Below are 24,780 nucleotides of genomic sequence, written 5' to 3' on the forward strand. Positions count from 1 at the left end.
TCAAGCACTATTCTAAGCACTGTGGAATAAAACAAAAAAAAATTGACAAAGTGATACAAAGTATTTGCATAAATATCCCTTATCTCAAGGAACTTAGATTCTAGTAGGAAAGACAAAAATGTATGTGTATACACATACATATATGTAAGACATACATATGTATATGTGAATTAATATATTTGTAATTGATATTTACAGGTAGGCACGTATATACAACTACACACACACACACACACATATATTGTATGTATGTGTAAGCAAACACAAAGTAACTTGAAGGATTGTATAAGGTGATGCTTAAGGTGAATATTGAAAAATTCTGAAATTCTAAGAGGACTGTATTAATGACATGTGGAAACTATGAGGAAAAAAAAGACAAAAAAAAAAACAGATGAAAATAGTATGTGTTGATCAACATTAAGTTTCCATGGTTCTTTTTCTAGATGCAGATTATATTTTCCAGCCTAAGTATATTGGAATTGCCTTAGATCACGGAATTGCTGAGAAGAATCAAGTCTACCATAGTTGATCATGAAGATTTAATTTTTAATCGATGCAAAAACACTTTAATTGAATTGTATTTGAAAACTAATTTTCTCTTTTCAAACATAACATTTAAAATAACTGGTTATAAAACATTACAGAATAACTTAAAGGATAATAATAATATAACTGAACTCTCATTTGTTTTGATTTTTAAAAAATCAATCCTCTTTTAGAAGAAGATATTTCTTTCAGATATAAAACCAACAGAAGTTAATCCAACTCCAAGAGTAACTTGATAATTAGTATCTTAATATAACATGGGGTCAACAAACTAGAAAGGATGAAAGAGCCACCAAAATATAAATAAAAAAAAAATTATATATATATATATTATTCAGATGCTTGCTAAACAGTTCTTTGGCCTTTATTGACTAGGAACTTGTTTCTTAGTAGCAATGTAATATATTACCCAGATCAATTTAAGTTACCTCCTTGGTCAAGTGATTGCTTACACATAACATCAATCTAATCTGGAAGTAACTAGTTGAAGATTTCTGACTTGATCTCTCTCTCTCTCTCTCTTTTTTTAACTGTTTTTATCTGTCTCTCTAGCTCTGTTTCTCTTTTATCTATATCAATATAAATATTGATATAATTTTCCTTGTATTCTTTTCCAGAGAGTATATAAATATTAACATGTATGTATACAGATTATATTAAAACTATCTACGTATACTCATGAATATACTACACATATATGTATATATACACTTAAATTATATGTATATATATTTATAAGTTACACACAAATACACTTATGTGTTTTATACATATATATATATAATTTTGTTTTATATATATCACATAAACATATGCATATATACAGATACAAAATGCATGTATGAATACACGCATATGGAAATATGTGCACATACCTACACATGCATGTAGAATACACACATACATGACTGAAACAAACAACTCTTCAATACCCCATTTTGAGTTTTATTGGCAATGATATTGAATCTGTTTGCTTTCTTTCTCTGTCAGCATAATTTACACATGAAGAATTAAGGCAAACGTAGTGAAGTGACTCACCAGGATCTCATAGCTAATGTGTCCTAATTCCAAACCCAGTATTCAATCTAATCTGCTGTCTAGTTATGCTCTCCACCCCCACAACATATGTTTATATGTATTTTATAAGCATTCATTTTTCTTTCTTTTTTTCTTTTTTTTTTTTTTTCATCATAAAAGAATTGGGAAAAATTATGACTCAGATAAGAGAAACAGAAAAAAAAAACTAAAACTAAAAACAAAAACTATCAACTATGTAGTATGTCTTAGCTTTTGGAGCAAGACTATCAACATATGGACTCAACTAGTGCAAACTGCCTTTGAATAACTCACATGAAAAATTGTAGAAGTTTGGACAATTAAAAAAAATACAGACATAAAATTGCATGCTTCTGTCAACTGCCTTTCATTCCTTACATTATGGGATTAGATCAAGCAGGCGGTCATCCAGATTCCAGTCCATTGGGTATTATGCCTCAAGCTTTTTAACATGTTCTTATGTTAGATGTTAATGTGGCTAGCCTTTCCCCTCTTTTTTTTTTTTTTTTTTTTCTCTTTGCTATTAGCCTACACAATACCTCTAAGTGAATAGTAATGCAAGGACTAGCAATTTGAATTCCCTTACCAGTCCTACTACTCCCAAAATCTGTTTTTTATTAGTAATTTAGAACTAATGTTCTTTGCAGAAGTTCTCTTGATCCTGAGGTTTTTTCACACCTGCCATGAAATGCTGAAGTTTCTGGAGAAGGCTACTTTGCTTTTCCATAAAACTCTCAGGCTCAATACTCTCTCTTTAATGCCTTAAAAATTCATTTTTTATCAAATTTTTTTTTTTGTTTTGGCTAACTGTGATGTCCTGAATAATATTCATATCTGGATGAAGCTTTATTGCTCTATAAATCTTTGAATAACTGGTTGTTTGGTCTCTTTCTTTGTACCCTGAGAACATTTAAGGAAGTTAGATGTTCTCTGAGTTAGTATTTGCCAGAAAAAAGACACAAAGCAAAACAATACAAATTCCTTAAAGTCTGGTGCACTTCTCCTATCAAATGACATGTCAAAAGAAAGAACTTGAAAATTAATACAAACCCATTTTACTAAAAAATGAGCTTTTGAAATATATTTTTGAGAGTCATCAAGATCTGAGAACTCTCATTGTGTATTACTGATGCATATAAATCTTCAAAATCACTTAATACTGATGGCAGGAGCAAGGGTCACAGATTTTGTGTATAGTCTTGATCAATGAGACAAGAAGAAACATTCTTTGTGTAGAGACAAATCCCAGCATGGACATGCAGTGGGACTGAATGCTATTAGAATGTCTACTATTAATTTTCTCAATAATTCTAGGAAATATATAGTAGGTTAATTTAGTAAAAATCATATAGTATAGTAAAGATCATATAAGATCATTAGTAAAGATCCTTCTTTAAGGAAGAATTAAGAGAGTGAATGGAGGCAATTAGATGGTGCAATTAGAAGTGCATTTGGTCTGGAATCAGAAAGACCTGAATTTAAATTTATTCTCAGACATATCAGCTGTTTGAATCTGTGTAAAATAATTAATGGCTTATTGCTTTAGTTTCTTCATCTTAGAAATGGGGATAAATAATATTAGCATCTCCTTCCAAGGATTTGTTCAAATATTAAATGAGAAATTTGTAAAGAGCTTTGCAAACAACAAGTATTATATGAATGCAAGCTTTTTGTCAAGTAAATTTTTTTTTTTTATTTTATATTTAAAAAAAAATAATACCTCAAATTTAATTCTGGAGTAGAAAAGAAACAAAGATCATGGTGAAACACTTTTCCAGGCTAAGACAAATTAAAAGTTCAGCAAGAAAGTTCAGTGACATTGGGATTGAGCATGGCCTGGAAAACATTCAGAAGCAAGAGTTGGCTTGGAGTTGGCTGCAGCAGTATCAGATGCTCTCAGTTCAGAGATGAGAAGCTACTCACACAACACTTCAGAAGATTACAGATTATGCTTTTCTGACACTTGCAGAACCTAGAATGATTTGACATATCTATTTTCCATAGCTCTAGCATTAGAGAGGATACAGGGTTACAATTTCAGGGCAGAGAGGAGTGTTTCTGGTCAATTACAAGGGTGCAAGAGACTTGATCACAAACCTAGAGCCTAGAAGAGCTCTAGCACTTGTGACTGCAAGGGACTTCGCTGGTAAAGATCAGAACATGGACCAGGAGGGTAGTGGAAACTACAACATGAATAAAAACCTAAAGCTTGAAATAGCCCCACCCTAATTTTAGATGAGCAGAATTCAACTTTAATATAAAGTTCAAAGTCAAAAATTAGTCTGAAAAAATGAGCAAACAACAGCAAAAAGAACTTGACCATACAATAACACTATCATGGCTGGAAAGATAACAATGTGATAATTAGCTAGAACCAAAGACTCAAAGAAAAATACTAATTGGACACAAGCCCCATAAAAATTCCTAGAAAAATAAAGAAATAATGTCTTATGAACTCATGTAAATTAAACAAAATCAGGAAAACCATTATAAGGACAAGATTGTAAGGAACTAAAAAGTATTTTTAAATACTTAAAATTAAATGATCAATCATTACTTCAAAAGACTCAAATGAAGAGTTTTACTCATCTCTTGATAGAAACATAGTGCACTCCTAATGAAGAAACAGACATAGTTTATTTGGATACAAATATGTGGATTTATCTTATTTGACAGTCTTTATTTCTTAAAGATTTACCTTCTCTAAGTTTTAAATAGGGGTTGGATGGGAAGAGAGATATAGTATAACTCTTTATACAAGAATAACAACAACAATCTCCACCCTCAAAAAGAATCTTTGAAACTAATTTTGTCTTTAAGTAACAGGAAAAAAAAAGTTCAGAAAAAAAGCACAGATAAGTAAGATGATTTTGAAAGTAATTTGCTTTATAATTTTAAATATTTTTAAAGAAAGCAGTTTAAAATGGGAATGCCTACATTCATATGAAATATTTAGTGCATTTATATTTTGCAGCAAATAGGAAAATGACTTTGTAATCTTCAAATTCAGATGCATATTTTCTTTCCCAAAAATGTATTATTAAAAATGTTTTCATACAACCTATTAATTTTTCAGTTAAATCCACAGCTTCAGTTTTACTATATCATGCTGTATTTTTTTTTCTTTTATCTTTTAAATAGAATCAGAGCATTTAGATTCAGATCAAAACAAAATAATATATTCCATGTGTGACTTTGGACAAGTTTCTTTGTTCTTAGTTTCATCATCTGTAAATGAAAAAGTTGCATTAGATAGCCTCTAACTCCATTTAATGATCATAATGTTAGGCCAGTTTCCAAAGTATAACATAGCTAATAATCATTATAAGGCATAAAATAATAAATTTTCTTTGGACTCTTATTACTCTTAAAAGTGTTAAAATCAGCTATATAATTTTAAGTGCTCCCCCCTCCATTATTATAGTATTATCCCTAAAGCTTTTTCATATCAATTGAAAATATACTATATTTTATAATGTATTTTCATATGTAGGTTTTAAACTTTGAATTTTATTTTAGAATATTTTATCTTGTTTTATACATTTAAAAAATATTGACGTTTCAGAAATTCCAGTTGTCATTCTATATGCCACTGGAAAATCTGATTAGTAGGTATTTCATCACATCTTCAAAGTTAAAGTGAGAGAAAGAGACAAGAGAGACAGAAAGAGAGAGAGAGAGAGAGAGAGAGAGAGAGAGAGAGAGAGAGAGAGAGAGAGAGAGAGAGAGAGAGAGAGAGAGAGGGAGAGAATGTGAAGTAAGGGATAATTGAATCATTACTATTATCCTGATATCTATCTATTTATCTGTCTTTATCTAGGCATACACATACATACATACATATTATATCAAGAGAGAGTTAAGAGGTAATTGAATCAGTTTATATCTATCTATAAATACATACATGTATCACACATTTGTATTTGTATGGTGTGTGGTGTGTGTGTGTGTTGTGTGTGTGTGTGTGTGTGTGTACATTTTACCCCTACCAGGGTAAAAATAAGTCTCTCCATGCTAGAGGAAAATTTTTTTTGTCTATTTTTATTAATATTACAATACCTTATGAATTCAAAAAAACTAACTGGTGTACTCAATTCTCTTTATTAGACAAGTAGATCCTAAATTTTATTTCTTCCTTGGGCACATGGCACCTCTTTCAATCTTATTGATTCTCTTTTATGCTTAAAGTAAAACAGAATGCACACTTTCTTCATAGGTACAACAACCCAGGGAAATATAACCACTTGGTTATATAGCCACTTGACCCTATTTTAATGTCTTCTGTCAACTGGTTTTTCTGTATCTTAAGATGTTTTGATTATTTTTAAAACTGAAATTATCATTTTGGCCAATCAAAAGAGTTAAACTGATGCTTATAGACTAATTCAAGGAAAGGTACTTAATGCAAATACTGACTAGAGTGTACTTCTTCAGTAGGAGGATCAGAGATACTGGGGCACTACTCCTGCCACCCATTCCTGCCTTGCAAATTGATCTGCTTTGGGCTTCTTGAAAGAGCCACTATATGCCTTATCAACAAAATGAGAAATTTTTCACATACTTGTGAAATTGGAAACTTTCCCTGTACCTACCTCATTGGGATGCTGAGAAGATGAATGACAAATATGTAAAGTGTTCTGACCTCTACAATAAAACCCCTTATCTAAAATTATTATCACTCTTAAGTGGCAGTAAAAGCAAAGCGAGTCTAAACATCCAAGAGACTTCTGCTCCAGATTGACTTCACTGCAGAAATATTTCTATAAATAAACCAAGCCAACTTGAATATTTACAGTTCTTACCTGGCCATGTGAAAGATAAGGAGTGAAGCTCAGTCTTTTTCACTGAAAAGGGATCTGTATCTAATGTGTATGATCAGATCATTTTACTTTGACAAAAGACAAAGGAAAAAAAAAAATCAGATTTCAGAAACTTCCTACCAATATTTGAATATTCTACTATTTTCTCTATTTGAGCATGTCAGTGTGAAAAATTAGAAATATATTATAAGAACATTACAATAAACATTGCTGCTAGAGATTATAAGGTATATAAGCATTTTTTCCCCCTCACTTCTTCATTTCCCAAACAGGAAGAATCTTTCATGGATGAAATATTAGCATGTAAATGTCATACCATATTTATTTGTTAAATATTTGCTTGTAAGTTTGGAAACTCAAACATCTTGTAAGTGTCATATGCTAGGTTATCAAGGACGCATTGTAATTACTGAGAGTTCTCCTACTTTTAAAAGGCCATGCCCTCTATTACTATAAATGCACTGAATCTTCAGGAGGAAATGACAAGTTGGTCAATGAGCAAGGAAGACTAGAGACTCCATAGGTAAGGGAAACACCCGTTAGTAAAATTAGATGCCAATCAACAATGACAAATGAGTTCTTTGTACTAGCAAATCCATTGGCTCCTGCTTAGCTACAAACCAAGATTATCCTCTTGAAGATGACATTGGATATTACCCAGAATGTACTCCCATCCAGAATGTCATTTCTGTAGAACTGTTTGTCTGTCTTGGGATAGGAGTAGGAATATGAATGTCCTTTTTTTTCCCTTTCTAAAGTTTATTCTCTTAGTGAAAGCTATGTCCTTTAGAGACAAACCTATTCTAAGTAAAATGTTTTGTTATGTGATTGTACTTTATTAAAATAAAAGAAATTATTTGATTGCTTAAGTAAGGTTTTGAGAGCAGTTTTGTACTTGTATGGGGTTCCTTGGATCATTTTATTTTCTTCCTTTCACATTTTACTCTGGCCTCAATATCTTAGTCTTGTCTTCATATATTTTTAAGTCCTCAACTCACCCACTATACCATCTGGAAATGTTATTAGCTGAATACCAATTATGCTTCTGCTGAAAGACCGGGGATTATCTGAAATATTATGCTATGATGTATCATCCTACAGGATGTAATACTAAAACTGTCACATACTATATCACAATAATGCCAACTATCGTGGAACACCTGTGTAGGCCCCTCCATCAACTTATGATTACTGTCAACAAGAGGTTAGCAATCAGAGGAAACAGTAAAGATTGCAGAATAATGGCATCTGACATGTCTCTGCAGCTGGCAGAGACATGCAACAGATGAAAAGGTAGCACGTAATATAACTTTCATTTAACAGGGAAGCTATGTACTGTACCATACAACATTTCAACTACCTCTTAGATTTTCTATGAGATTTTCCCATTTTGCTTTTAAATTCAATGAAATAGAAGGAAGTCCGTGTTTTATTTTATGAGAACATGACTATTCATTTAATATCGAATTGGATATAATTTCCATCCCCACTCTCCTCCTTTTTGAGGAAAAGGTAAACTAACTGTATATATTCTAAGATTCTAAATTATAGATAAGGGAAAGTGTTATTATTTTTCTTTAATCCTACTGTCTTCCCCATCCCCTGGCCTTTACAATAAATATATAAATAGTAAAGATTATTTAACATTAATAAAAATAAACCTTTACAATTATGTAAATATAAAAAATACCTATATGATTATTTCAACCAATGTTGAAAAATTCTTCAGGAGAAGTTAGCACTCATTTATAATAAAAGTCTAAATATATATTAACCATGAAATAACCTTTTATTAACATGACAAAAATATTCATTTGAAACAAACAAAACATTTATTACAAATATTTACATTCTTTTTGATACAAATAAATTAGAAACAAGATATCCAGTGATTCATTTATAATTAATATAATTCTAGGAATATTAGCCAAGGTATCTATCATAAGTGGAAAAAAAATATATGAACATCAACATAAAGTATCTAAAATTTTCCTTTCCACAGACAATATATTCTGTTTATAGAAAACCCTAAAGAAATGGCACAAAAACTAATTTGAATGATTAATATTTTCAGTAAGAAAGAAGACATAGATATACATGAGTATCAGCACAGCTTTACAATTGGTTGTTACTCTTCTTTGAAAAGGAAGGTCTTCTCTTTGATGGTCAATTCTAATGTTCAACCTGATTGTGCCAATATGTCTAATTTATGTTCTATTCATGACTCTAATGAAAAATAGAAAATACTTTCAGAAAAATCATTAGCACTTCTATAAAATACTAGAAAAAGTCAGGGAAAAATTAGTTAAAACCCATGCATGTACATACACATACACATATGTGTATAAGTATGTAGGTATATGTCTATGTATGAGTGTATGTAAATGTATATCTAGGTAGATGTATATATGCATATAAGGTATGTGTATACATGAATGCATACAAAAATCCTATATAACACAAAAAGCATAATTAAATCATTATAAAGATATTCACTGTTCTTGACTAAAGCATGTCCACATAATGAAAACTGCAAAGCTACTTAAATTTGGTACTGTTCCCATCTGGTATGTTTGTTTTGTGTTTCATAATTTTTTTGCCCTAGACAAAGAAACAATTAAAAATTGGTCAAATCATTAAATAGAGATTTTGAGGGGAAAATAAATTTCTAAAAATTTCTTATTCTAATTGCACAGACTTAATGTAATATTTAGCATAGTTCACTGAGCAGAGTAGATGCTTAGTAAGTGTTTTCTGACAATATTTTTAGAGTAAGATTATAATAGCATTTTGAACAAGTAGAACTAAATCCCTAATATTGTATTCATATTGGAGGGAAAATAAAACATTCCATTTGTTTCTGATGTTGAATATACTGTTTTATCAATTTGCGATTCTATTTCCAAAAAAAAAAATGCTATTAATATTAAGAGAATAGTGTCAATAAAATATTTTGATCTCCTTAGACATCTAGGAAACATAAAATAATTCTATAAGATGCAGAGATGTGGTTAACTACCCATAATATAAGTTTAACAAATGTTCCACATTGCTTTTTGCATGGTATTGGCTTGGTAAAATTCTAGAATTTATTTTCCTTTTCTTCCCTGTCTTCCCCACCCCCAATATATCTTCAGTGTTAAGCCTGTGAACTTCATATCATTAATCTTTTGCTTTTAGGAAGAGGGTAAAACATTTAGGAAGAGGACAAGATATAAATGTTTCCTCAAAGGCTTATGTGGTCTTCTATTTTGGATGTTAAAAATAAAATTCAAAATCACATAAATTTAATAAATGTACTATGACACATATATTATCAGAAATTCACATTTACTTCAATAGCTGTATATTTTCAGTGCCTTTAAAAATTCAGTTTAATATAGTATGCACTTGTAAAATATCAAATGGTAATGCAAAAAGGAATAAAACATTTTTCTGCCCTTGAAATGGATATAAATGAATACAAAACTAAGGCCTTCATTCAATTAGAATGGAGATTTTTAACTTGTGTTTCTGATATAAACTCTGTTGGAAGTCTAGAAAAGCTTATAAACCCTTCTCAAAATAATGCTTTTAAATGATTAAAATAAAATTAAAACTTAAAAAGGAGTATAAAAAAGAAAACTTTAAATGGAAATAATTATCCTTATATTGATGTTTTCTCTCTCTAGACAACTACTTGGTGCATTGGCTAGTGAGCACTTCTAAAGTCTTTGAACTGAGTAAAACATAACCTCAGACATTTACAAATTGTGTGACCCAGGAGAATTCACTTAATACTATTTGCCTTAGTTTCCTCATTTGTAAAATGATCTGAAGAAGAAAATGGATACACCAGTATCTTTGCCAAAAAACTCATGGGGTCACAAAGAGATAGGACAAATGAAAATGATTAAACACATATCTGTATATCTATGTCTATATTTGATTTCTATAAGTTTATACATGCTTTATATGTAATTATATAAATGTATAAACACAGATATCATTTATTCCATCAACATACATGTATATATATATATATATATATATATATATATATATATATATATATATATATATATATATATATATATATATATATATACCTGTATATGTATGTGCACTTTAATAAGTGAAAATAGAATTAGGAATTTTTTCAAATATCTTGAATGATATAGACATATGTATATTTATTTGTCTGTATAACCCTTGTATTACAATGTCATAAATGAATGGAAGATATTCAAATAATCTGATGAGAAAAATGAAAATCTTCCAGATGAAAGGATCAGGGGACAGTTTGTGAAAAGATGCCTTATTTCTCTTGGAGTTTGAATGAAGAAAGGATGGAAATGAGCAAGGCACAACCTATTGTGAATAATGAGGTACAGAGGACATTGTCCATTCCGATATAAGGATGATGTGAGCAAGTAAAGATAAACCAGAGAGACTAAAGTGAAAATGAGAAATTATCTTCGTAACTTTGGCTTAAAATTGGAGCATAGAGATAATCCATATCAAGTAAAACTGAAAAGTTACTGGAAGACCAAATTCTGGAGAATTTTGAGTGTCATGATATGCAATTTGTTATTTTGTAGGGAATGGGAGCCAATTGAACTCTCTCTTTTTGAACAGAGACTGTAATAAAGAAGGTTAAAATGAGATTATTCTAGTTACAATATGAAATACAGATGAGAGAGGGAAGTGACTATGAAGTATAGAATGCTTAGACTGTGATTCAGATATAGAACACTTCAGATATGATTCTGAAAGTCGTAGAAAAAAGTTAATGAGGTCCTGAATTGGCTTAGAGAGAAATAGAAATGTAAAGAAGACAACACATAATAGGTATGATCAAGACTGAATAAAAGGAATGCAAAGGACTCAAAGAGTATCAGAATTAATGGAAAAAGAAAAATTATGTAGGATATAAAATAAACCCACTCAAATCATAAACATTTCTATATGTTATTAATGGAGCCCAGCAGCAAGAGAAAGAAAAATTCCATTTAAAATAACTGTAAAACCAGATAAAATATTATGTGTCCAAATATTATGTGTCCACCTGCCAAGACAAACTCAGGAACTATATGAACACAGTTATAAAACACTTTTCACACAAATAACATGAAAACTAAACAATTAGAAAAAGATCAATTGCTCATGGGGAGGCTGAGCTAATACAATAAAAGGAACAATTCTACCTAAATTCATCTACTTGTTCAGTGCCATGCTAATAAAATTACCAAAAGTTATTTTACAGAGCTAGAAAAAATAATAACAAAACTTAGCTGGAAAAACAAAAGGTTAAGAATATTAATTAGTGATTATTAATAAAAAAATTACAAAAGTCTGTGGCTTAGCATTGCCAGACTTAAACTTTATTTTAAGCAGCAGTCACCAAAACCATGTGGTACTGGCTACGAAATAGAGTGGTGCATCAGTGGAATAGGTTAGATACACATAACACAATAATCAATGACTTCATAGTGATCTAGTATTTGATAAACCACCAAACTCCAGCTTCTGGAATAAGAACTCACTATTTCATAAAAATTGCTGGAAAAACTGGAAAATAATACATCAGAAACTCAACATAGACCTACATCTCAAACACCCCATATCAAAATAAGATCAAAATGGGTATTTGTTTTATATCCATGTGGCTGAAGCATAGTGTACATAGAGGTTAGATAATAAAAGAGGACATCAGAAATGTAAAGTGATTTCACTTTTCATGGGGCTTTTAATGTCAGTCAAAGAAGTTAGATCTTTCCTCTGGAGGCAATGAGGAACTACTGAATTTATACAAAAGTATGTATAACCAAATCTATGCATAAAATATTTTGAAGGAATAAGATAAACGATAATTTGACAAGAAAAGGTAGAGAATGAAGGGCGATATTTACAGTTGCCATTGCAATAGTGTAAGTTCCTTATGGTATGGATCTATATCAGCACATTGGAGATGAGAACAAAAAGGAAAGAGATGGAATTGACACACTTTGTAACAGATTTTAGAGAAGTTAGCAAGATAGAAGAGACAAACATAAATATGGAATTTTAGACATGAAATATAAGGTGAATAGTCATGCATTGATAAAAATGTCAAATTATTTATCTCAGAGAAAAATAGCAAATTTAAAATTAAAGGAAGTTTAGAAGAGAAAAATAAAAAGTTCTTAGGATAAGTTGACTTGCTGTGGGAAATACATATGACGATATTTTGAAACAGCTGAATAATTAAGTGTGACAATCATGAGAGATATAGGAATGGGAGATATAGATTTTTTAATCATATGAATAGAGGTGATAGTTAAAGTAATGGGAATGAATTAATACACCAAGGAAGAATGCAGGAGAGAGAGAGAGAGAAAGAGGAGTGAGAGAGAGAAAGAAGTACTCAGGTTTGAAGGAAAAAAATGCTGAGAAAGATGAAACAAAGGAGTTGGAGGAATGATCACAAAATGATGGAATCATATTTTTAAATTTAGAGGTCATATGCAATAATCACATCTAACCTCATTTTACAGGTGAGTAAAATGAGAATAATAATATCTGACACATAATATAAGAGGGAATATGGCACAGTAAATAGAGAGCCAAGCCTGTAGCCACAAATTTATAGGGTTTAAGTTCTTCCTCTGATACATTAATGCTCTGTGACCTTGGACAAGTTATTTAGCCTCACAGGGCCAAAGGCAATTAACACTTAAGAATTTAAATTTGCAGAGCAGGTGCTGATTGGGAAAAGCTTCCTAAAGAAGGTGGTATTTGTAGTAAGACTATTTTCTTGTAGAACAGTCAGAAAGCACTGTATGATGTACAACATCACACAAAATTAAAAGATAGAAATATATGATTTTAACTGCCAGGGAATGATGTTTATCTTGAGGCAAATTCATTTCAGAAGAAGTTTGCTCAGCAGCAACAACTACAATCTAGTTAAGGCAAAAATAATAACAAAAAAACCATTATATTAGAAGAAAGAGTGAAAAGATGAGGTGTATACTATATAGAAGGACAATTTTTTTAACAGCATAATCAAACTGTTAAAAATATTGGAATCAAAAAAAAAAGAAGTAAAGACATTGCCTTTTATTACAAACTATTATATATATATATATATGTGTATATATATATATATATATATATATATATATATATATATATATATATATATATATATATATATATATACACAATGAAATAAAGTAGTTACTGAAATGAGACTAATAGCCTATCTAAAAACAATTTGATATATTTTGGGGACTATTTTTTAGGTAAATCACAACCAATACCAGTTTTTGTTACAAATGCATTTTGATAAGACAATTCAAATAAATAAAAATAACAAAACATAAGAAGCATATATTATTATAATTTAACAACAAAGCAATGCAGACTGAAACATCTGAAGAAAACTTCATCTAATAACCAACTAAGATCTATTGTTAGAACAGTCTTTATAGGTGAACTTTTCAAGAGGACTTTTTAAACATCTTTTTACCTAATGTATTATATAGTGTCCCAAAAATCTTAATGTAGTTATAAGATGTTAAATCCTGAAATTTCACTAAGATTTTAATAATACACAGCTTATAGAACTTAAGGAAATAATAATATGAAAAGTGGCTACACCATCCCTGGTATATGCCAGAGAAATTCATGTTGTAATAGTGCTGAAAAAGAAATTGCCGTCTAGGAAATCTAGGCAAAGATAACATATTTTATAAAACAGATGAGGAAGGGGATGATATATAACTTTATGACCATATCTTCCAAAAAGGAGAAGAATCCATCAATAACTACTGTCCTCTAACCTTCAACATTTATTTATTTATTTATCTATTTATTTATTTATTTATATTTCTCCAACATCTGCCACTAACATTTTCTGAGAACACAGAAATAACATTGTTCAATGACACTCAAAACAGAAAGATGTGTGCATGTCGTTGTTTGTAAACATAATGGAGGATGTTCTCTTTTTAGAATGATATTATATACCAAGCTTCCAATTATTACAGAACCATCTCAATCATTTCCATGAGTAAATCTTGACAGAATTAAAAATAACAATACATAAAGGAAAAACAAAATAAATGGGGAAAAAAACAGACAACAAACTTCTTAACCAAGTATAACATGAACATCAAGTGTGATTATCTTAGTATATTAAAGTAGCATATCAAAATTTCTATCTAAAGGAGTAATTAATTGAAGTTGGATAATAAATTAATTAATGAAATGAATAAAGAAATTAAACCGGTTTGAAGTATTTAGAAATTGAGTTATGCCTTTGATGATAAAGAGGTTTCCCTTACATAAAATCTATTTATTTCATAGTATTTTACTTTAAAATTATAATGCACTTGGGTAAAAACAAAACAGAAACATAATAAATGTCTCTGCTCTTGCCTCAAGACAAAAAGTAGCAAGGAAAAAAATCAGGTCAATTTGGCTATTTAGAGACATAAATTGCGATTAAAAAAGTAGAATTTCAAGGTTGGAAGACCCTCCAATATATATCTGAATAATGATCTCTGCAACATCAGTTTAGAAAACAATCACCTTTATTAGAAAGCCTTCATTGAAGGACTTTTCAAATTTTTATTAAGTCCCCAAATTTTAAATATGATAGGGTGAATTAAACAGACTTAAGAGGAACTTAAAGATGGCCAAAGCATCTGCTCTTAGATTTAATCTGAAAAGAACCAGTATATAGACAAAGTATGATTCACATTGAGCTACTTTACCTTTTTTGTCTCTCTCTCAGATCTTTGCCCTCATGTCAGTTCTGGATTATTTTAGATTAATTTCCTTAAATAAACAATTCAAATCACAGTATTACACATATCACAATTTATCCTTATACACCGTTATACACTTAACTTTCTTCTCTTTTTTTTTAATTTAATTTTATTTTATAATTATAAATTTTTTTTTGACAGTACATATGCATGGGTAATTTTTTATAACATTATCCCTTGCACTTACTTCTGTTCAGATTTTTTCCCTTCCTCCCCCAACCTCCTCCCCCAGATGGCAGGCAGTCTTATACATGTTAAATATATTATAATATAATCTAGATACAATATATGTATGTAGAACCGAATTTCTTTTTTGCACAGGAAGAATTGGATTCAGAAGGTAAAAATAACAGTTTACACTCATTTCCCAGTGTTCCTTTTCTGGAGGTAGCTGATTCTGTCCATCATTGATCAATTGGAATTGGACTAGCTCTTCTCTATGTTGAAGATATCCACTTCCATCAGAATACATCCTCATACAGTATGATTGTTGAAGTGTATAATGATGTTCTGGTTCTGCTCATTTCACTTAGCATCAGTTGATGTAAGTCTCTCCAAGTCTCCTGTTGGTCATTTCTTACAGAACAATAATATTCCATAACATTCATATACCATAATTTGCCCAACCATTCTCCAATTGATGGACATCCATTCGTCTTCCAGCTTCTAGTCACTATGAAAAAGGCTGCCACAAACATTTTGGCACATACAGGTCCCTTTCCCTTCTTTAGTATTTCCTTAGGATATAAGCCCAGTAGTAGCACTGCTGGGTCAAAGGGTATGCACATTTTGATAACTTTTTGGTCATAATTCCAGATTGCTCTCCAGAATGGTTGGATTCTTTCACAACTCCACCAAAAATGCATCAGTGTCCCACTTTTCCCACAGCCCCTCCAACATTCATCGTTATTTGTTCCTGTCATCTTAGCCAATCTGACAGGTGTGTAGAGCTATCTCAGAGTTGTCTTAATTTGCATTTCTCTGATCAATAGTGATTTGGAACACTCTTTCATATGAGTGGAAATAGTTTAAATTTCATCATCTGAAAATTGTCTGTTCATATCCTTTGACCATTTATCAATTGGAGAATGGCTTGATTTCTTATAAATTAAAGTTAATTCTCTGTATATTTTGGAGATGAGGCCTCTATGCCTCTATCAGAACCTTTAACTGTAAAAATGTTTTCCCAATTTGTTACTTCTCTTCTAATCTTGTTTGCATTAGTTTTGTTTGTGCAGAAACTTTTTAATTTGGTGTAATCAAAATTTTCTATTTTGTGATTGATAATGGTCTCTAGTTCTCCCTTGGACACAAACTCCTTCCTCCTCCACAAGTCTGAGAGGTAAACCATCCCATGTTCCTCTAATTTATTTGTGACTTTGTTCTTTATGCCTAAATCTTGGACCCATTTTGATCTAATCTTAGTATGTGGTGTTAAATGTGGATCCATGCCCAGTTTCTGCCATACTAATTTCCAGTTTCCCCAACAGTTTTTGTCAAATAATGAATTCTTATTCCAAAAGTTGGGATCTTTGGGTTTGTCAAACACTAGATTGCTATTTTTATTCACTATCTTGCCCTGTGAACCTAACCTATTCCATTGATAAACTAGTCTATTTCTTAGCCAATACCAAATGATTTTGGTGACTGTTGCTTTATAATATAGTTCTAGATCAGGTACAGCTAGACCACCTTCACTTAATTTTTTTTTCATTACTTCCCTTGAAATTCTTGACCTTTAGTTGTTCCATATGAATTCTGTTGTTATTTTTTCTAGGTTATTAAAATAGTTTCTTGGAAGTCTGATTGGTATAGCACTAAATAAATAGATTAGTTTGGGGAATATTGTCATCTTTATTATATTCGCTCGGCCTATCCAAGAGCACTGAATGTCTTTCCAATTATTTAAATCTGACTTTATTTTTGTGGCAAGTGTTTTGTAATTTTGCTCATATAATTCCTGACTCTCCTTTGGTAGATATATTCCCAAATATTTTATACAATCGACCGTTATTTTGAACGGAATTTCTCTTTGTATCTCTTGCTGTTGGATTGTGTTGGTAATGTATAAAAATGCTGAGGATTTATGTGGATTACACTTAACTTTCTGTGTGAAAATATTTATTTGTTAATAATTAATAATAACATATGTAAATATATAATAGTAATAAAAATTAAACACTAATAATAACAATAACAATATACTTATTTTGGTACTTTGTTTTTTTTCTACCCATGTCATTGTATCAAATTGCTTTTTCTTTGATAAAAAAGATTAAATCATTTATATTGACTTTGTATACTAACAAGTATTATAGTGTTGGAAGTATATACTTAATAAAGAGGTGTTGATGAGCTCATCTAATAACCTTCTGAAGACTTCTTTCAGTCCCTACATTGTATTATTTGAAGATTAATTTAGTACCCTTTTCAAATGTTTGATGTAAAAGAATTCTTTCAATTTGAATCATTAAACCTGTCATTTGTATGTGTGTGTGTTCACATGCATGTATATATTCATACATATTATACACACACACACACACACACACACATATATATATATATATATATATATATATATATATATATATATATATATATATATATATATATATATATAATACAGACAGACATAAATTGAAGGGTTATATAATTATAATATATATATATAGGTACATTTGTAATAGAATAATTTAATTGTACATACTATGTTTATTTAACATAATCTCCATATTTTTCCATTTTAAAAGAAATTTAATTATACACACATACAAATACTCACACATACACATATGATTTGACAAATTGTCCAATTTTAATAGGAAAAAAAACCACCACTTGTAGATTACTTTCTTTACTCTGTAAACATTACTTTGCACAATTTACCTCAATCATCCATGCAGTCAAAAATAAACATTTATCAGATTGTTGGCTGAGGTTAGAGATGATTTGTGACTTTTGAAAATTTTTTTCTCCGTGAAGATAACTAACCCACAGATTCTCAGAGTTCTGATAATAGATTCACTTTTCCACCATTGCCCTCACCACAGAAAATATAACCTCATAGAATGAAAATATCCCTTAGGAAAGAAGAACATTCCTGATATAGGTGTATCCATTTGATTTAAGTAGTATTCCTTATTCAATGAAAACTTTGATTAATGTTATTATACATTGATTTGATAAAAATTGTCAGTTATATTGGTTAGACAGTATAATATTTCAAGGAAATGCTTAATGTGAATTTATTTTCAAATAAGTTATATTGTGAAAATATACTGTAACATTCCAAACAAATGACTGCATTATTGATGAGTTCATTATGAAATTTGTTCCTAAGAAATAAAGATCTGACAACTTTAGCTGATATGTATACTAGACACATTGGTTATCATTATTTCCATAAATTCCTCCTTATCTAAAATAAAATAACCCAAGGATTAAAGATTTATAATTTCTAATATGTAATTCAGTGAAAATGCTATTATTATCCTAATTTAACAGTTAAAGAAAGTGAGGCAAATAGAGATGAAGTAAGTACCCAAATATCATCTAGTTATGTGGTGAGGCTGAATTTGAATTTGAATCTTTTTGACTCTCTACCTACAATTCCAACAACTAATTCCAAAAATATGTGTTAAAAAAATAACTGGCTTCAAATTTCATCATTAACACACAAGGATTTTGTGTTGCACCCTTATTTAAATAGCTCGGGGAATTCAAGAGTAGGGTTATTAAAAACAGGGATCCTTTATAATAAAAAAATCATAACTAGTTTTGGGGGAAAATGTAAAGGCGAAAGAATGGAAGGAGGAAGTATTTTTACTTTCACATTAAACAAGCTGAATTAGAAGATTAGTAAAACCTCATTCTTCTTGCTGAGGACTTCTTGTGAGATTCAAGACTCATTTTGTGAGAGCCTTTCATCTCTTGCCCAGTTTAAAAAAAAATGTTTGTTTGTCCCAAGAAACAACTGTTGTACGTGGCACAGCAAAGCATTGGTTAAATGGACCAAAATTGATTTAAAACAGTTATTAGTAAATCCTCATAAACTGAGATAATCCTTCTAACCAGTTAGCTTTCTTAAAAAAAGACTTGCATGTGCCCTGACAGAAGATTAGGTAAAGAAAACATGCATAGAGTGGTTCATCAAGATTCATGGTAAGGTTCACAATGATGTTGCATCCTGATCTAGTGATCAATGATGACCATAATATCTATTACCCAGGTTCTCTAATCATAGTAAATGGTACAATCCAGATTGACTTGGAGACTAGTAAGGTCCTGATTTTGTTAAGTTACATAGTGGTACCCATGTATGATAACTGTTGGTGATGATCTGAGTTAAATTGGTGTGATCACCAATAGGAAGATATATCTGCCTCCTTTGAGGTAGCTTATGTGAAAGATATCAAGGACAATATCTTTGATACTAATCCTTCAAGCATCTTTGTAAAAGCCAAAGGTATTTCATGGCTGAAAAAGGAAATAAGAGATTTACAGAGATTAAAATGATTGTTAATAGCATTTGTACAATTAAAAAAATAATTCAACAGGGAAAAGTTAGTTTTGTCACTTTTGATAATTGATATTATAATATCATTTATTTCCTTCACACTCTGATATATTAGTTAATAGCTGTGGTTTTATTTTATAATTTTATTTTTTATTTTTTAGAAGCTTCAAGTTGTCTTTGCTTAATAATGCAGTATATTTTATTTTTGATTTTAAGAATTTTTTATCTTTTATAAGCTAGCTTGAGATTATTATTTTTATAAGCATTCTACATGTGTGTGAAAAGAATTTTTATTTTTGACTTTTCCTATTTATTTATTCACAAATAAATTGAATTTCTAACACATTAAGATGTTTGAATCAAATGAGTATTTACTGATACCCCTTTTATTTGATTTATTAATCTCCTGATAGGGTACTGGCATTTATTTGTTTGTTTAGTTCAGTGCTTGTATTTTTGTTATACTTCTTGTTGTGGATTGAGAAGATAAATTATCTGACTCAAATAAATTGAGAACTGAGGGAAAATTTAAAAAAAATGTTTTTACTGCGTGTCTTATATAACACATATAGACACACATAAACACATGCTTATATATAACCATACATAGCTTTATTTTATATATTATCTAACTACACCATTTATGTATATACTATCTATATATCTATATATGCAAGCATATTAACATGTTTATATATGTATGTATATGCATATTTTCATGTATATATGCAGATGGACAGATATGAGCTATCATTGTTATGGTAGTTGTGATAGATACCATGCAAAATAATTGCAACCATTAAAAGTATTTGCTTAATATAGAGTCAGACTTGACCTTTTCTGACATTATAAAACTTTTCATCAAACCAGCTCTTTCAAATGAATATAGTCTTTTGTAGTGAAGTCATATTCTCTACAGAAGTGTTAATCAATAATTATTAAAATTTCTCCCAAAAATCTGTAAGTTTTTGCCTCCTTTTCTGTACCTATGGTGCTTAGGTAAATAGTCTAAGTTGTCTGATTGACAACTATCAGCTGTCAAAGAAAGATTAATATGTAATGATGAATTAAATTACAGTCAACTGTTAAAAGAACTCTATGTAAATAGATAATTGAAAACAAAATCCTTTGTACTAGACTGAATGATCAGCATCCAAGATATAAGAATGTATATATAGTTATCATTAAACCATTTGGAGATAAAATAACAGCTTTCTATTGCTTCCATATCTTCACTCAAAAACATGTTTGGACACATCTTATATAGACTTACAGTTCTGGCAGTTTGCATGCATGCAGAATGTGTGTGTGTTTATACACACACACACACATATATATATATATGTATATACACACACATGTGTATGTACATCTATATACACATATGTAGGTGTATATACCTATTTATATCTAATAAATTCATATGTAATATGTTTTATCTCTGATTATCCAGATATATAACAATAAAATATAAATTAATAACAATTTTCAGTTGGGTTATCTACATTGTTCAGGAAAAATGATCGTCAGTTGATCTGTCCAGGTTCAAGGCCACTCTCGAAGATTATACGTTGCAGAGAAGCTGTTAATAGAAAATGAAAGAGAATTTCCTTCCAGGGAGTTTCCTATTCCAGTGGAAGCACAGATCCAGTCCTTCTCTCTGGGTTATTTTAGTAATTATCTAAATTCTTTATTGTTCTTTGAATTCATAGAAATAAATTTAAAGTTGTTTTCTTTTAAGTGATCAAGGTTATTCATTTATTCAATAATATACAATATTCCTATATAAAGACCAGAGACTCTATTAATACTATAGTCATAATTAAATATCTTCAGGTTGCCTGGTGAAAACACTAATACTACAGAAGTCTAATGTAAATTGGAATGAACCTCAAAGAAATATGGTTTCAAATCATATTTTTCTTGAAAGATATTTAATAAAGAACAGTGAAATGACAGCTTACTTGATAGAATGGATTTTTTAAAAATTGCTAAAATTTATCCCCCCTAAAAACCCCTCAATTTCAACTATATTTTGTTATATGATATATCCTTATTGCAGTAGTTGTTAAATTTAAAATAGCTTTTTTGAGATTTAAAAGCGATTGAGAAAACAAATGAGGAAGTAGATAATGATGCTGAAGGTAATATAAGTGCAGTCCAGTTGACAGAATCACTAAGTGAAATTTTTTTTCTCTTTTTTTCTTCCTTCCTACCTTCCTTCCTTCTTCCTTCCTTCCTTCCTTCCTTCCTTCCTTCCTTCCTTCCTTCCTTCCTTCCTTCCTTCCTTCCTTCCTTTCCTTTCTTCCTTCATTTCCTTCCTCCCTCCTTCCTTCCCTCCCTTCCTTTCCTTCCTCCCTCCCTTCCTTTCCTCCCTTCCTTCCTTCTTTCCTTCCTTCCTTCTTTTTTTCCTTCCTTCCTTCCTTCTTTCCTTCTTTTTCTTCTTTTTCCTTTTTTTATTGTAAATGCATAAAAAAAGTTACATTGGAATGAACATATGCTCTAGAATGTATTAAAGGCAAAGAATTATTGTTAAAGATGTCCTCTCTTCTCACATTTAACAAGTTTGTGAAATTGTTTTGAACAGAGACCAACATCTTGTTGTTTTAGGAACAAAAACAACAATCAAACAATTTTTTTAAACATTTTTATTAAGCTTTTTATTTTCAAAACATATGCATGGATAATTTTTCAACATTGACCCTTGCAAACCCTTGCATTCAAATTTCTCCCCTTCTTCCCTCCCCTCCTCCAGATGGCAAATAATCCAATATATGTTAAACATAGTAAAATATGTTTGTTAAATCCAATATATGCATACATATTTACACAATTATCTTGCTGCAAAAAATCAAATCAAAAAGAAAAAATGTTAAAGAAAATAAAAAGGAAACAAATAACAACAAAAAGAATGAAAATGCTATGTTGTGATCCACGCTCAGTGCTCTTTGAGTGAAGATTGCTCTCTTAATCACAAGATCATTGGAGCTGTCCTGAATCACTTCAGTGTTGAAAAGAGCCAAGTCCATTAGAATTGATCATTATATAATCATCATATATCATAAATAAATAATTGTTTTTTTATAATTAATTTTATATTTATAAAAAAAATTTTTGACAGTACATATGCATGAGTAATTTTTTATAACATTATCCCTTGTATTCATTTTTCCAAATTTTCCCCTCCCTCCCTCTACTCCCTCCCCTAGATGACAGGCAATCCCATACATTTTACATGTGTTACAGTATAACCTAGATACAATATATGTGTGTAAATCCAATTTTCTTGTTGCACGTTAAGAATTGGATTCTGAAGGTATAAATAACCTGGGTAGAAAGACAGTAGTGCTAACAGTTTACATTCAATTCCCAGTGTTCCTTCTCTGGGTGTAGTTGTTTCTTTCCATCTTTGATCAACTGGAAGTGAGTTGGATCTTCTTTATGTTGAAGATATCCATTTCCATCAGAATATATCTTCATACAGTATTGTTGTTGAAGCATATAATGATCTTCTGGTTCTGCTCATTTCACTCAGCATCAGTTCATGTAAGTCTCTCCAAACCTCTCTGTTTTCATCCTGCTGGTCATTTCTTACAGAACAATAATATTCCATAACATTCATATACCATAATTTACCCAACCATTCTCCAATTGATGGGCATCCATTCATTTTCCAGTTTCTAGCCACTACAAAAGAACTACCACAAACATTTTGGCACGCACAAGTCCCTTTCCCCTCTTTAGTATTTCTTTGGGATTTAAGCTCAGTAGTAGCACTGCTGTGTTAGGATTACAAGGTGAGAACTCAGGTTGACTTGACAGTTCTCTGGCTCAGACCTTTGGGAGTTTACACCTCTAGGAGGAACAAGATCATTGGTTGAAGTGGTTCTTCCCAGAAGCCCTTGCATTATTCCACGCCCATTCTCTGGGAGGATAAAAAGAAGCAACATTGAGCCAGGAGAGCAGTCTGGATGGGGGAAGGACCAGAGCTGGAGGAGATTCAGAGCCAGGATTCAGGAAGAAGAAAAGGCTGGCTGGAGGCTCCAGAAGCCTCCCAAGAAACCTGCTCATAGAGGAAAAGATTATACAGAAAAAAAAACCTCCTCCCAGAGAAGGATTACAACTGAGAGACGATCAGAACTTTACATTTGGCGTCCACAAGTGGGGCAAGGACTTTTGCTTACCCTGACAAGAGGAGCTAGACTAGACCTTCGCAATTTGGCTCCCGAATAGGAACAGACACGGTCCTGATTCTAGTGGAAAAGCCTCCCATCCAGATCTCAGTCTCTCTGACCCAGAACCGTGAGTAACGAGGAAACTTTGTTAAAGATTAAGTGAGCGTGCTAATAGATAAATAAGGAACTTAACTTGTTAAGGGCTAAACCAGCGATCTCTTATAGCTGAAATGGGGCAGATGTTAGCTAAATACAATCCCTTGACCTCAGCCGACTCAACCCCCAGCCCCAGAGGCAGCCTCAGCAGCAGCCCAATTCAGGAGTGGTACTATAGAGAGCATAATCAAGATAATTGAGGAGCAGAGTTTACTTGTAACCTGGGTACAGATTGCTAAACTCTTGGCTGCATTAAGACACACATCCCCTTGGTTCTTAGAGGAAGAAAAGATAGATGTAGATAAATGGAAGCTAGTGGGATTTGAGATGAAAGAATTTCATGCAAAAAATGGGCCTCGTTCAATTTCTGCAGAAGTATTTTATATCTACAACATAGTTCAATTAGCCTTAAACTATCAAGCAAGTTGTAGGAGAAGGAAAAGTTTTAAAAATGAACAGAGGAGGAAGTGTGAGGAAAAAAAGGAAAGATCAAGATCTTGCCCTAGAGCAAGAGGATTTAAATGAGGAATTAGGGTATGATTCTCTTGAAGAAGCTTCAACCCTGCCTAGAGAACAGATTATTGACAGGCCCACATCAACCCCATCTTCAGAGGTGGAGGAAAAAGAAGGAGAGGAAGAGGCAGAAACACAAACAGAATTGCCTGTGAAGCAGCCTAAGCCTATGACAAGATTAGAAAAAGCATTGGTTAAAG

This window comes from Sminthopsis crassicaudata, chromosome 3, assembly GCF_048593235.1.
Source record: "Sminthopsis crassicaudata isolate SCR6 chromosome 3, ASM4859323v1, whole genome shotgun sequence".
Classification (NCBI taxonomy): Eukaryota; Metazoa; Chordata; class Mammalia; order Dasyuromorphia; family Dasyuridae; genus Sminthopsis; species Sminthopsis crassicaudata.